Source organism: Ixodes scapularis, unplaced genomic scaffold, assembly GCF_016920785.2.
Source record: "Ixodes scapularis isolate PalLabHiFi unplaced genomic scaffold, ASM1692078v2 PGA_scaffold0__279_contigs__length_252992795, whole genome shotgun sequence".
Lineage (NCBI taxonomy): Eukaryota > Metazoa > Arthropoda > Arachnida > Ixodida > Ixodidae > Ixodes > Ixodes scapularis.
The window spans coordinates 146,269,281-146,280,612 of record NW_024609835.1 but is presented as its reverse complement, the minus strand read 5'-3'; the positions used below and the strand labels follow the sequence as shown (position 1 = coordinate 146,280,612).

Genomic DNA, 11,332 nt, shown 5'->3' with positions numbered 1-11,332 from the left:
TCCAAATCCCAGCACCCGTCAGATCGGTGTAGGGTGTTGCCAATCTGGCGAAACGCTTTGCCTGGTTCTTTGTCGACAGGCCTATCCCAACCGTCTGTTCGAACTTGAATGAGCGTTTGGAAAGAACTCGTCCGTGTTTCCAGTATTGTGAACCTCATTGTGGGTCACATCAACAAGATTCTCGGCCACCTGCAAGCTGACAAGAACAAACATAGGTGGTTGACCCTCTCCAAACTGCCCAAGCAGCACACTTGCTTGGGCTAGCTGGGGCCAGGATGGGGCCTTGGCCGTAGTAGACTGGACCGGGACCGCCCAGGGAATTCGGTGAACTGCCAGCCTGGCGTCTCACCGTATTTCCCGGGCACCGGTATGCCACGGAACTGCCAGGGAAGGGATTTCCTTGGCGTTCCTCGTCTTTTCTTGGTCCGAGCAGACCAGTGTAGACAGGCGGCCGCCAACATTGGCGCTTCAGTGTGTTCATTGGCCCCAGGATTTTACGGAACTGCCAGGGAAGTGATTCCCTTGGCGTTCCTTGTATTTTGTTGGTCCGAGCCGACCGGGGTAAACAGGCGGCCACCAACATTGAAGTCTTAGTGGCGCTTCAGCGTGGTCATTGGCCCCGGGACTCTACGTAACTGCCAGGGAAGTGATTTCCTCGGCGTTCCTTGTATTGTCCTGGTCCGAGCCGACCAGGTTAGACAGGCGGCTGCCAAGATTTAAGGATTTCGTGGCGATTCATTGTATTCACTGGCTCCAGGATTCCACGGAACTGCCGGGGAGTGGTTTCGGGCAGTGGCGTCACAAGGGGGGGGGGGGGGGGGACCGCGCCCGGGTGCTGCGCTCAGGGGGGGGGGGGGTCGCGACGGGAAGCGGGGGGAGGGGGGGGGGGCGCGGCGGGCCACGCGAGAGCGGAGGGGGGGGGGGGGAGTTCGCGGCGGGCCACGCGAGAGCGGAGGGAGGAGGGGGGGAGCGGCGGGTCACGCGGCCACGCACGAGCGGAGCGGGGGGGGGGGGGGGGTGAGGGGGGGTGTCGCGGCGGGCTACCGCCGCGAGTGCCGCTGACCCTCGTGACGCCACTGGTTTCGGGTGTCGTTTATTTTTGCAAGATCAGCGCGCGAAGGAACGACGGGCAATTACCGTCGTTCATTATTTTTTGTCTGGAACTTGCTTGACATCGGACCCTGAAGTACTCGATACGGCCACTTTTACTTACATCAACTTAAAATCCGTTCTTACGTTGCGCTTAAATTTGACTCTCACGCTATTATCACAAAGCCAGTGACATACAGCTTCGTACACGAGAATCTGCGCTTAGACCTTTGGCCAGCAACAGTTTCCTCCTTTTCAAGAATATTGCGCTTGCCGGCGTGACGCGATCGTCGGGCTTTATTGACACACCCGTGCCGACAGTACATCGCAACCGCAAGGAGGGTCCGCAAAACAGCACCCCCCATGTCTGATTTCACAAAAACGCCGAAAACAAACTGTTGCACTGGATGTGTAAATTAGAAAAAAAAACAATAGAACACATTTCATCAAATTCCAGAGGCCGGTGTTTATTCCAGAACAAATTAACTAATCGCAAATCAGTCGGCGCTTCAAGAAAATATATGTGAAAAACATGCTGCTCAACTAAATCTGCGTACATTGCAGAGGCGTTGAGCGCGCGTGTTCAATTTTCCGTTCGCTAAGACCCCGAGTTCTTTCCAGACTGAAAAGAATGACCGGGTGCTTCAGTCAAATTGATCGTCCCACATTTAAATAAACAACAAATATCAGTTTCACATGCTACGTAATTGCATCCTGGTGGTGCGTTTTCTTCGCGAAAGCGAACTTGCCTCACAAGCTTCAAGCAAGAAATGCTTTTTAAAACCGACATGTGCTAAGCCTTGAGTTTTTCAAATGAAACGCGACACGCAAAACTTCCGACACGAGAAAGGCTTAGATGTTGGCTGGTATTTCTAAGTTCAAGAAGAGGCAAGACTGCTCTCGCTGCACCAATGTCAACGCTTAGTGCCGCAGTATGAGAAACTGATTTTTAGTATTTATTTAAAGCGGGAACGACCCATCTGACTCACCTTACACCGCCAACACACGTGGAATGCGGTCTGCACTGACCGCACCACAAGTTACGAAAGCCTTGGCCACGCGTGGTGTAAAGCAAAAGCGTTGTATGTGCAAGTGGCGCTAGTGATCAAGTACATAAAAAAGAAGTTTATTCAGCGGAAAATCGCATTCACTGATGTAAGGAATCGAAACAAAGTAAAGTGCACCGGGAATGTAAATATTTATTTACATTTTTATTTTAATCTCAAAATTAAGCTAGCCGGATTTTAATCCGCGTTTGGATAGGTTCCCACGTGGACTCATGCTTATCAGAATTTGTAAATACGAAATAGGCTTAGCGTAGGCAGTCAAAACATAGATGACATAGATCTACCCTGCCATCTATTACACTATCTACATACAAAACATAGATTACATCTATGTTTTGTATCATTTCGTTGTTCTATGACTCTTCATTCTCTCTTTCACCATAAATACGAGCGAAGGTGAGCTCGTGACGTGTCAACATCGACCTCACATTGCTTTCGCTCGCACTGAGCGTGAAACGAAGTGTAGGACATGTGGGGCACGTTTCGGCGGTGCACGCGTCGACGTGTTCAGAACTAATTTGTTCTACGTCATCAAGGTTAGCGTAACGTCTGCAGGGCAAAAATTGCAAATTGGGTTATGGGGATATTTTTACAGCGTGCAGTTGGTCAGCCATTTAAAGTTGCGACGAGTCACTCGCGGTAGATGAGCAATTTAGCCGGTGCAGTACAACCACTAGCCTGGGGTCCTTAACGTGCACCACGCAGTAGTGATACACGAGCGCAGGTCGGTAGGATGCTCATCCAGATCGAAACGGGCAGGGGTGGGGCTCGAACCCAGGATCCCTGGGTTCTGCAGCGCGAGCTTTCACTCCACGCGCGTCGAGCTGGGTGTGCGCTTTAGCCCACTTCTGCAGGGCTCCAATTTCGTCAAAGCTGGGGTGAGCACGTGCAAATTAGAGGCAACGCAAAGCCTCGTGGGCGTGCTCTTGTAGTTAGTTTTCTGAATGCGCTGATCACGTGCGCTGAACCTGTAGCTATGGCTCCAGAGAAAAATTGGGGAGTGTGTATGTTTATACAGCCTAGAATTTGGTCTGCCTCAACGGCCGACGAGTCTCCCAGCTGTAGATGAAAATTTTAGCCAATGCAGTACAACTGATAGCGCAGGGTCTTTAACGTGCATCACGCAGTAATGATACACGAAAGCGCGCCTGTAGGATGTTCATCCAGATCGAAACGGGCAGGGGTGCGGATTGAACCCAGGATCCCTGGGTTCTGTTGCGCGAGCTTTCGCTCCGCGTGCTCCGAGCTGGTGTGCTCTAGCCCACTCGGCCGCCGATCCCGCTCCGGAGGGAAACAAGTCTTCTGTTTAGACACGCACAGCAAGTTAGCGAGTGGATTACACCGCTGTATGCACTGAAGCTGTAGCGATCTAGAAGGTCCACGAAAAAAAAAAAATACAGCCATACTCGTTGGCAGGTTGAAAGTAAACGCTGGGGAGGGGGTCGGCTCCTCCCGAGCGTTCGCTCTGCAAAAGTGGAAAGAGATGGGAGGAGCTGCTTCATCTCAAAACTGAAAGTTTTCAGATGAAGCAGCTTCTCACTCCTTCGATTTGTGTGTATGTTGATAAGGGAAAAAACGCAGTGCCTCTTATGCTCATTTAGCGACGCAGCCAGGAATATTTTCTAAGGTGGAGGGGAAGGGGGGGGGGGGGTGCGCTTCTCCCGCCTCCCCTGTATTTACATCACTGGTGTATTGTCGGCTGTTCATGATCTTGAATTTCTCAAATCAACCTGTTTTACTGAGCCACAAAACACGGCCTGTAATTCAAACCAAACCAAAAAAACTAAAAAAACTTAAAAAATACGTACATTTTCTTAGCAAAAAAATGAAAACTTAAAACAGATATCCAGTGAATGATTAAGCAATTACATGTATTCACAAATAAGAAATCAAGTCGAATTAGGATATTGAACACCGTTTGTTTGAAGGACCAGATGGACATGAGTTGATGCAGATTCCAATCAGCAAACAAAGGTTATCAAGCAACGTATAACAGGAGAAGAAGCTGGGAAATTATGTCTGCTCGCATTCGATTGACTTCAAAGTTCGTATAGAGTACGATAACTGCAGTCATGTCAACCGTAGTGACACCGGCCCCAGAAATATGGACTGAGATAGAGTGGGGTCGAAACCGAAACTATTAAGTCGTATTTCAATCCTTGGCTGCCTTGGCTGGCTTGGCTTCGTGCCAATTCAAAGCCGCAAGCAACTTCTGGATCCTTGTTCGTTCCGGAGAGGACACAAAGGCCTTTCTCGGAGTGCGTCGGTCGATCCGAGTTTAGGTAAGTTTTGCCGATTTCATATTCAAAATGCATGCTAGAAGAATATCCAGATATGCTAGATCATCTTCGGAACAACGTAGCTCACGTTGCCACCGTAATTCGGATGATTTTTCACTTTTTTCTACGATTTGAGTCGAAAAAAGTGAAATCGTCTTAGCACTGACCGGCGGTGGCGGCGGCGCCGCCGCGGTGCCGCCGTGCCGCCGTGCCGCTATCTTGAGAATCCCGTGAATGCTCTGCGACACCGGAGCACTGCAGAGACGCTGATTAGATTGTTTCTAAAGTACGCGTTGCTATCAGTGAACTGTTCTGTGTTGTTAAACGCTTGATTGCGTGTCGTCTCGTCCTTTTTCATGCTAGCGGCAGCGTTGAGTTGTGCCCAATGTTTTGAAACTCCCGGCCCGCGCGCTCTGGGTTTTCATGCCGCGTCCAGCGGGATGGCGCGGTTCGACTGGCGCTGGCGTTTGGCGTATTGATAGGACACGCTCCTAACTGGGTGTCGTCGTTGTGCTCGTGTACGGCGTGTGCCTCGCGCCGGCGTGCGGTGCGTGGCGTTGGGTTTGAGGTGCTCGGGCCTTGAGTTTCTTATACTTGGGACACACGGGCAACTCGAATGCCATTTACAACGAATGACATTTGAGCGGACGGCCAATCGGCGCGCGACACTCCGGGCGTGACGCATTCCACGCGCGACAGATAGCGAGCTGATTCGCCGATCACACAATTGTCATTCGTTGTATATGGCATTCGAGTTGCCTGTGTCGCACGGGTATTAAAAGTGTTGACCGAGCCCTCTTAGTCTCATCGTTCTTGTTGTTTTCTCCCTTGCTGCCTGTTTGTTATTTTGATCATCTTGCTCTGGTTGATTGGCTAGCAGACGATCGTGCGTACGGGCCCCTGCATATATGTCTAGCCTTGCGAGCCACCCAGGGTACTACTGTCGCTAATAATGATTATTATTGCTTGCCTTAGCGACGTTTTAATTTACCCCGGCTACATTCGTGACTTGTAGAACTCGTGGGTGCACAAGTAGTTTACATGGCTGAGGAAAGAGGTTGAATGATTTGATTAAAATGCTCTGATCTGGTATAGAACGTTTAGTGGTACTGGGGAGACACATACAAAGCAAGGAGATCCAGCTTTGAATGTGATGGCTCCCTACTTACTACAACGTTTAAATACCTGAGGCCCTGGTAAAGTTGAAGGGAGTCTCTTAAAACATTTGTGGAAAGACCCAAAGCTGGATACAATTTTAGTCTAATAGCTGGTCTACACTGCAGCAACCGACTAGGACTGACTCCGACAAAACCAGTCTTTAAGCCTCTTGTGACGGCTTATGACCACGCCGTCCAGCAGTAATAATGGCAGTCGTAAGCGGCTTAAAACCCTGTTTTGTTCAACTCGGTCGTAGTCAGTTGCAACAGTGTGAACCAGCTCTAACGCCTCTTAGGTGCATGCGCAAACAGTAGCTTCAGGATAAACTTGCGCATTGCACTGCCCCAGAGGATATCGATCACATCCCCGGTGTTTATTTTTAATCTGTATCCCTGCACTGCAGAACATGTCAAGAGGCTTGTTGATTGCTGTGCATGTGCCTACCAAGCGAGCTGTGCTATTTTTAAGTGGTGTTTAATTTGTTTTTAGCTTCCTGGGATTTCTTAAGGTACCAGTAGGTATCTAAGCTCTACATGCACATTGTTCTTAACAGGCACTTCACCAGAAATTTGTTTTTTTTTTTGGGGGGGGGGGGGGGGGAGGGCCCAGCAAAATGGACGATTTTGGGGGGGGGGGGGCGGGGGGATAGGGTAGGTAATAAAGAAAAGGTGAGGTAGGCTCCTACCCCCCCCCCCCCCCCCTTTCCGGCTGCGTGCCTGGTTCTTAATACAATTACGTTATGAAGAAGCTCATTTTCCTTGTTTGGTTGAGTGTAATGGTGCTGTCATCATGGTCTTTGCACTGTCGACAACAAGAGAAGCGTAATGTTGGCACTTTTTCTTTTGTTGATCTGTGAAGCCAGTTTTGGTTTTTTTGTTTGTTCCAGAATATCAGTCTGATTCTTATTCATGGTATTGCAGGAAGTCTGTATCATCAAGAAAAAACTGCAGGTGGCTGGAAGCTGCCGATCAGCTGCCAGTCTGGATAGTAGCCATCAACTCAGCAAAGGCCTGCAGGCGAATCAGCCCAACCTGTTTCTCTGCTGCCTTTCAAGACAGGATGGTTTGTGAAAAGTGAAACGGGGCCCATGCACCGCTTCCGCAGGGCCCTGCTGGTATTTATCTGACCTTTTGTTTTCCTAAACAAATAACACCATTCCAAACTGTAATATACCAAGCAATTGCCCACTCTAAATTGGGGATGACCACGGAGAGCTGGGGGATAGGGTAGGTAATAAAGCACAGGTGTACATGGTCGGGTGGTCCCTTGGTCTGACCACGGAATTACAAACAGCTGCCATTTGCAAAGCTGGTTGACTGTGCAAACACGTAAAAACAAACAGTCTGTTTTTTTTTTCTGTTTTTTTTATTACAAATTAACATCCTAAAGAATGGTTGCTTACGCACTTGCTTGTTCTTGTTATAAAGCCTTAAATTTATTCTTCCGAGTTAGAACAAAAAAGCAACCCATCTTTTTTTGGGCACAACTTTCTTTGGCAATGAAGAGAAAACTAGGGAGGGGGGGAGGCAGGCAGTGCCAAAGGCTCTGTGTTAGTGCACCAAATAGTTATCATTTTTTGTTTTTTTTTTTGTCTCAGTTTCAGTTAGGGTGTTGGCGTGTCAACCACGCAGTTGCTTCATTGCATGTTTTTGTACGAGGATTGCGGTTGAGGGAGCTGAACCGCGATCGCCGAGCATGCAGGCATATTCAGATCTATTTCTGAAGGCTTCACCCGTTTTTAAGCGTAAGCCAACACTTTGACTGAAGCATTCGGACAGACTTGCAAGGTAGATTTCACCGTGGTCAATCTCCTAGAATTTAATTTGTCTCTCAGCTGACGAAGATAGGCAGTGTCGGATCAGGAAAAGCTGCGAACTTCATGATAGATAAGCGCCGGAAAAATACCTAGACAAAAATTTGACGTGAACACTGGCGTACCGGCAACTAACATTTATTGAAAACAAAATTTCTTATATAGTAAGTGGTAAGGATGCAGATTTGTGGTAATGAACTGTCCTCTCATGTTGATATCTTTTCAGATATATCAGTGTTTAGAAGGGAGCTAAATTTTTATCTTTAATTCGTGATTGCATGTTAGTCTGTTCTTTTTTACAAGTGGAAGACATTGTGTTAAGTCATCTACTACCATTTTATGTGCCACCACACTATGGCCTAGTGGTCGTTCTGGGGCATGATTCAAATAAAACATTATTATTATTATTATTATTATAGCTATGAAAAACGTCAGTCATGACTACAACTGGTCAACCCTCTATCAAAAAATTCATTCTTTTGCTGATAAGGTTATGGATGTGTCACTTGTACACCTGGTGCCTTTGGTTTTAATCTTAAACGCCTGGTGTAGCTCTCTAGATTCTTTATCTGGGTATCTGGCCAAAAATTTAGTGTCTTTAAACGACTGGGAGCAAAAGCAGCGTCTGGTCGTGATGGAGATCGCTTGTGTGGCCACCTCGCGTTCGCGGGCGCAATCATTAATACATAGGCCTGTCTGACCCGTGTACACAGAACCATATGATATTGTGATTCCGTACACAACTTTGGTTGTGCATTCTGTGAATTTTTTGCACTGTTTAGTTTTGCATTTGTCTTTTCCAAGGGCCGCTGCTGCAGCGACAACACACATCAGCTGCTGCCCTTGTTTCCCGTCATTTAATGACACCAAATTTTTGGCCAGATACCCAGATAAAATGTCTAGAAAAAGCTACACGAGGTGTTTGAGATTATAGCCATAGGCACGAGTTGTACAAGTGACACATCCATAACCTTATCAGCAAAAGAATATGAATTTCTTGATAGAGGTCTACATTGGTTGTAATCATGATTGACATTTCTCACAGCAATGTAACAGATTTTTTTTTTTTCAATGATGTTAGTTGCGAGTGCGCCAGTGGCAACTTCTTGACCCTGTCTATTTTTTGGCGCTTGTCAATGATCATGAACCACCTGACCCGAATTGCCACATGAACGAATTTCATGAGTGCTGCCGCGTTTTGAGGTCAGTTATCTGTAAACTCTTCTGGTGCTGAAAAACTATTGCGCGGGAGGAATATACAGAAATAGAAGCACGCACACTCCACGACGCGAAGTCGCATTCCATTTGGATCGCATTCAGTTATGGCTGGCCCTAGGGGGTCGCTGGCACACCACAGCTCAGAATATGTGTAGCGAGGATTGCGCTGCAGAACCCAGGGGTCCTGAGTTCCGTCCCCACCCCTGCTCAGACACACCAGTGAGCTTGCTAGCCAACCGGCATACGGAAACAACTAGGAGTCCCGGTTCCCACTGTCCCATTTGTCATACATGTTGCACACCACTTGCTTGGTTTGTTTTAAGATTTCTTGGTTGCCAAACTTCATAAAAATCTTACATGTCAAACAAAGGGGCGAGCTCACAGAGTGTGCCTGCAATAAACCGCACTGATGATGCCCAAAGATGCGCATGATAAAGATGCCATCTTAATTTTGCAGGGAGCTAGAAAACCTAGGGTGAATTTAAACCAAGAAAACACAAAATGGCTAAAAAGGAAATGCTCTAGGTTTGGCACATCCTGGCCAATGTTATGCTAACATTCTAAAGTCAAAGCTAAACGGAACAATTTTACATATATTTTAATTGGTTACGTTCCACCCAGCAAATTATTATGGTTGAACTATATTCAGCTATGCAGTGAAATGGTGTCCTTTGGCTCTCTAGCTTTAGCTTCATTGCCACGGAACATTGTCCCCAAGTATATCACTTTCTAGCTCTTTTCGACTGCACCCCTCCTATTCCTCTCCTGCTTTGCTGTTCTACTTGTTCTGTCCCCATTCTGCCTGCCAGTCGTGGAGATAAACGCCCATGGCGACAGGGTGCCTGATGTCTCTTTCATATATTTTTTTAACTTGCTTAAAATAGAGGAATAGGCATTAATATGTCCTTAGATGAGTTGATATGTTTCAAAAGTAGGGGTTGAGCGCTTACTCTGCCGCGGGTGCATGCTCGGTGTTTTTTGGTAGTTTTATGGCGTTGTGCGTTACTAGAATAAGTTGGGCTTTAGTATAGTTACCGCATATGTGTACAGTAATTCACGCAGTTGTTAATGCCCGTTAGTACCTGACTCAAACCTGTGCAGGGTTTCTATGAGCTGAAAATTGGTATTGTTGAGAAATTCGGCAATTGGAAAAGTCTCAAGATTTCCAGCCTAATCAGTATCGATCAGGGAATTTCAGCCTTCCTTTCTCTGAATGTAAGCAAAAGACACGTGTGGTGTGACACATGCACCTTCCTCCTACTCAGCAACTCGGCCGGCCTGCCAACGTAAATCTTTGCTGGAAACTAGAGTCTTGGTAGAATCCAGAGATGCAACTTCATCTCGAAATGTATTTACAAGGCAAACTTCTATACTTTCAACGAACTGCTGCTGCTTATGGCAGATTTGTGGAATGGCTTCATAGTGCGAGAGTTTGTCTCTATAGCTACCCTAGTTGCTCCTGAATAAACTTCTAGGGGATCTTTTCCGGGCTGTGAACATCATGACAGTTGAGGTAGTTTCTGCTGGAAAAGGGAGGGGGGCAGAGAGGGTATCCCTCAGCTTGACAGTCCATAGAAGCTTTGTCAGCCAGGATTTTGAATGTTGCGAGGACAATGACAGCTGTGTTAGCTCATATATTTTTTGCCAGAAGTTGTACGACTAACTGCCAGGATTGCAACATCCAACAGCATGACATGCCAGCTCCTGTGGTGTCATTTAATTTTGTCGCTTAGAGACCACTTTTGGTACATGGGTTATATAGAACACTAAACGAACCAGTTGGAGGCGCATTCCAGGCACCATAACGTAGCCTCTGCTGCTGAGATGTTCTTATTGCAGGTATAATTTCCGATTCTGCTTTTTTTTTTGTTTTTCAGTGGGAGCTCATGGAGGTGGCACGGTGCATGGAAGGACAGAGTGGCTGACAGTGAGCTGCCCAAGCAAGCTGCTGGCTCTTGTGACCGTCTCCGAAAGCCTCTGGATGGGCTAAATTGCAGACGTGCCTGGACATTTATAAATGGTAAACACAATCTAGACTACATTTGAATTATGCCTTGGTCTAACGGATGTAGCTTGGATGTCGTGTTTGGCTGCTAGAATGGAACTGGATAGTGTTAAGCGGCACATGTCACCAAGTAAGCACACGCTGGGACGCTTATCCACAAACTCGGCTTCCCAGTCCACGAGCCACCAAAGACCCAGCCAAAGAGATCCCGAGTCATCCATGATTTCATGTTTCATACGTATATGATGGTTTTACTGCAACAGCTCATAATATTTGGCATTCTAAACTTTCCCATCTCTAAGAATACATTTTTGTGGTGCCATCCGTGTTGGTTTTTAAAAGCTCTGATATCTGGGCCTTGTTCTGTTAGTTTCCATGCGAACTGTGAATCGCTTGCCAGGGATGCTTTTGCCACTGCAGGCCAATTTCCTTGGCAAGGCATTTAACTATTTCTGGTTTCATACTTGGCTTCAATTGATTGTTGAGCCATTGACTTTCTCTTTCGACGCTGGCACTGCCACCACAATAGTCCCATCACATACACTGGCACTACTGCTCGTTACAAAAGGTACAGCCGTTTGCATCTATCTATCCATCCCTTAGATAGTCTTTTCTCCTATGCCATGGTGGCCCTTAAGTTAATGTAGCTATCCACTTGCAATGAAGTTCTTCACATCAAGGTAAAAGGAATCTTTCACATTCT

The 11,332-nt window shown here is 47.1% G+C and overlaps 1 long non-coding RNA gene across 1 annotated transcript; it reads left to right on the top strand.

Annotated features, from left to right (window-relative positions):
- The first annotated feature begins 4,068 nt into the window (after positions 1-4,068).
- LOC115314737 lies at positions 4,069-10,557 on the top strand. The gene is made up of 3 exons (XR_005714736.3): positions 4,069-4,438; positions 6,514-6,707; positions 10,502-10,557. It is a non-coding gene; the product is annotated as an uncharacterized LOC115314737 (long non-coding RNA).
- The last annotated feature ends 775 nt before the right edge of the window (positions 10,558-11,332 follow it).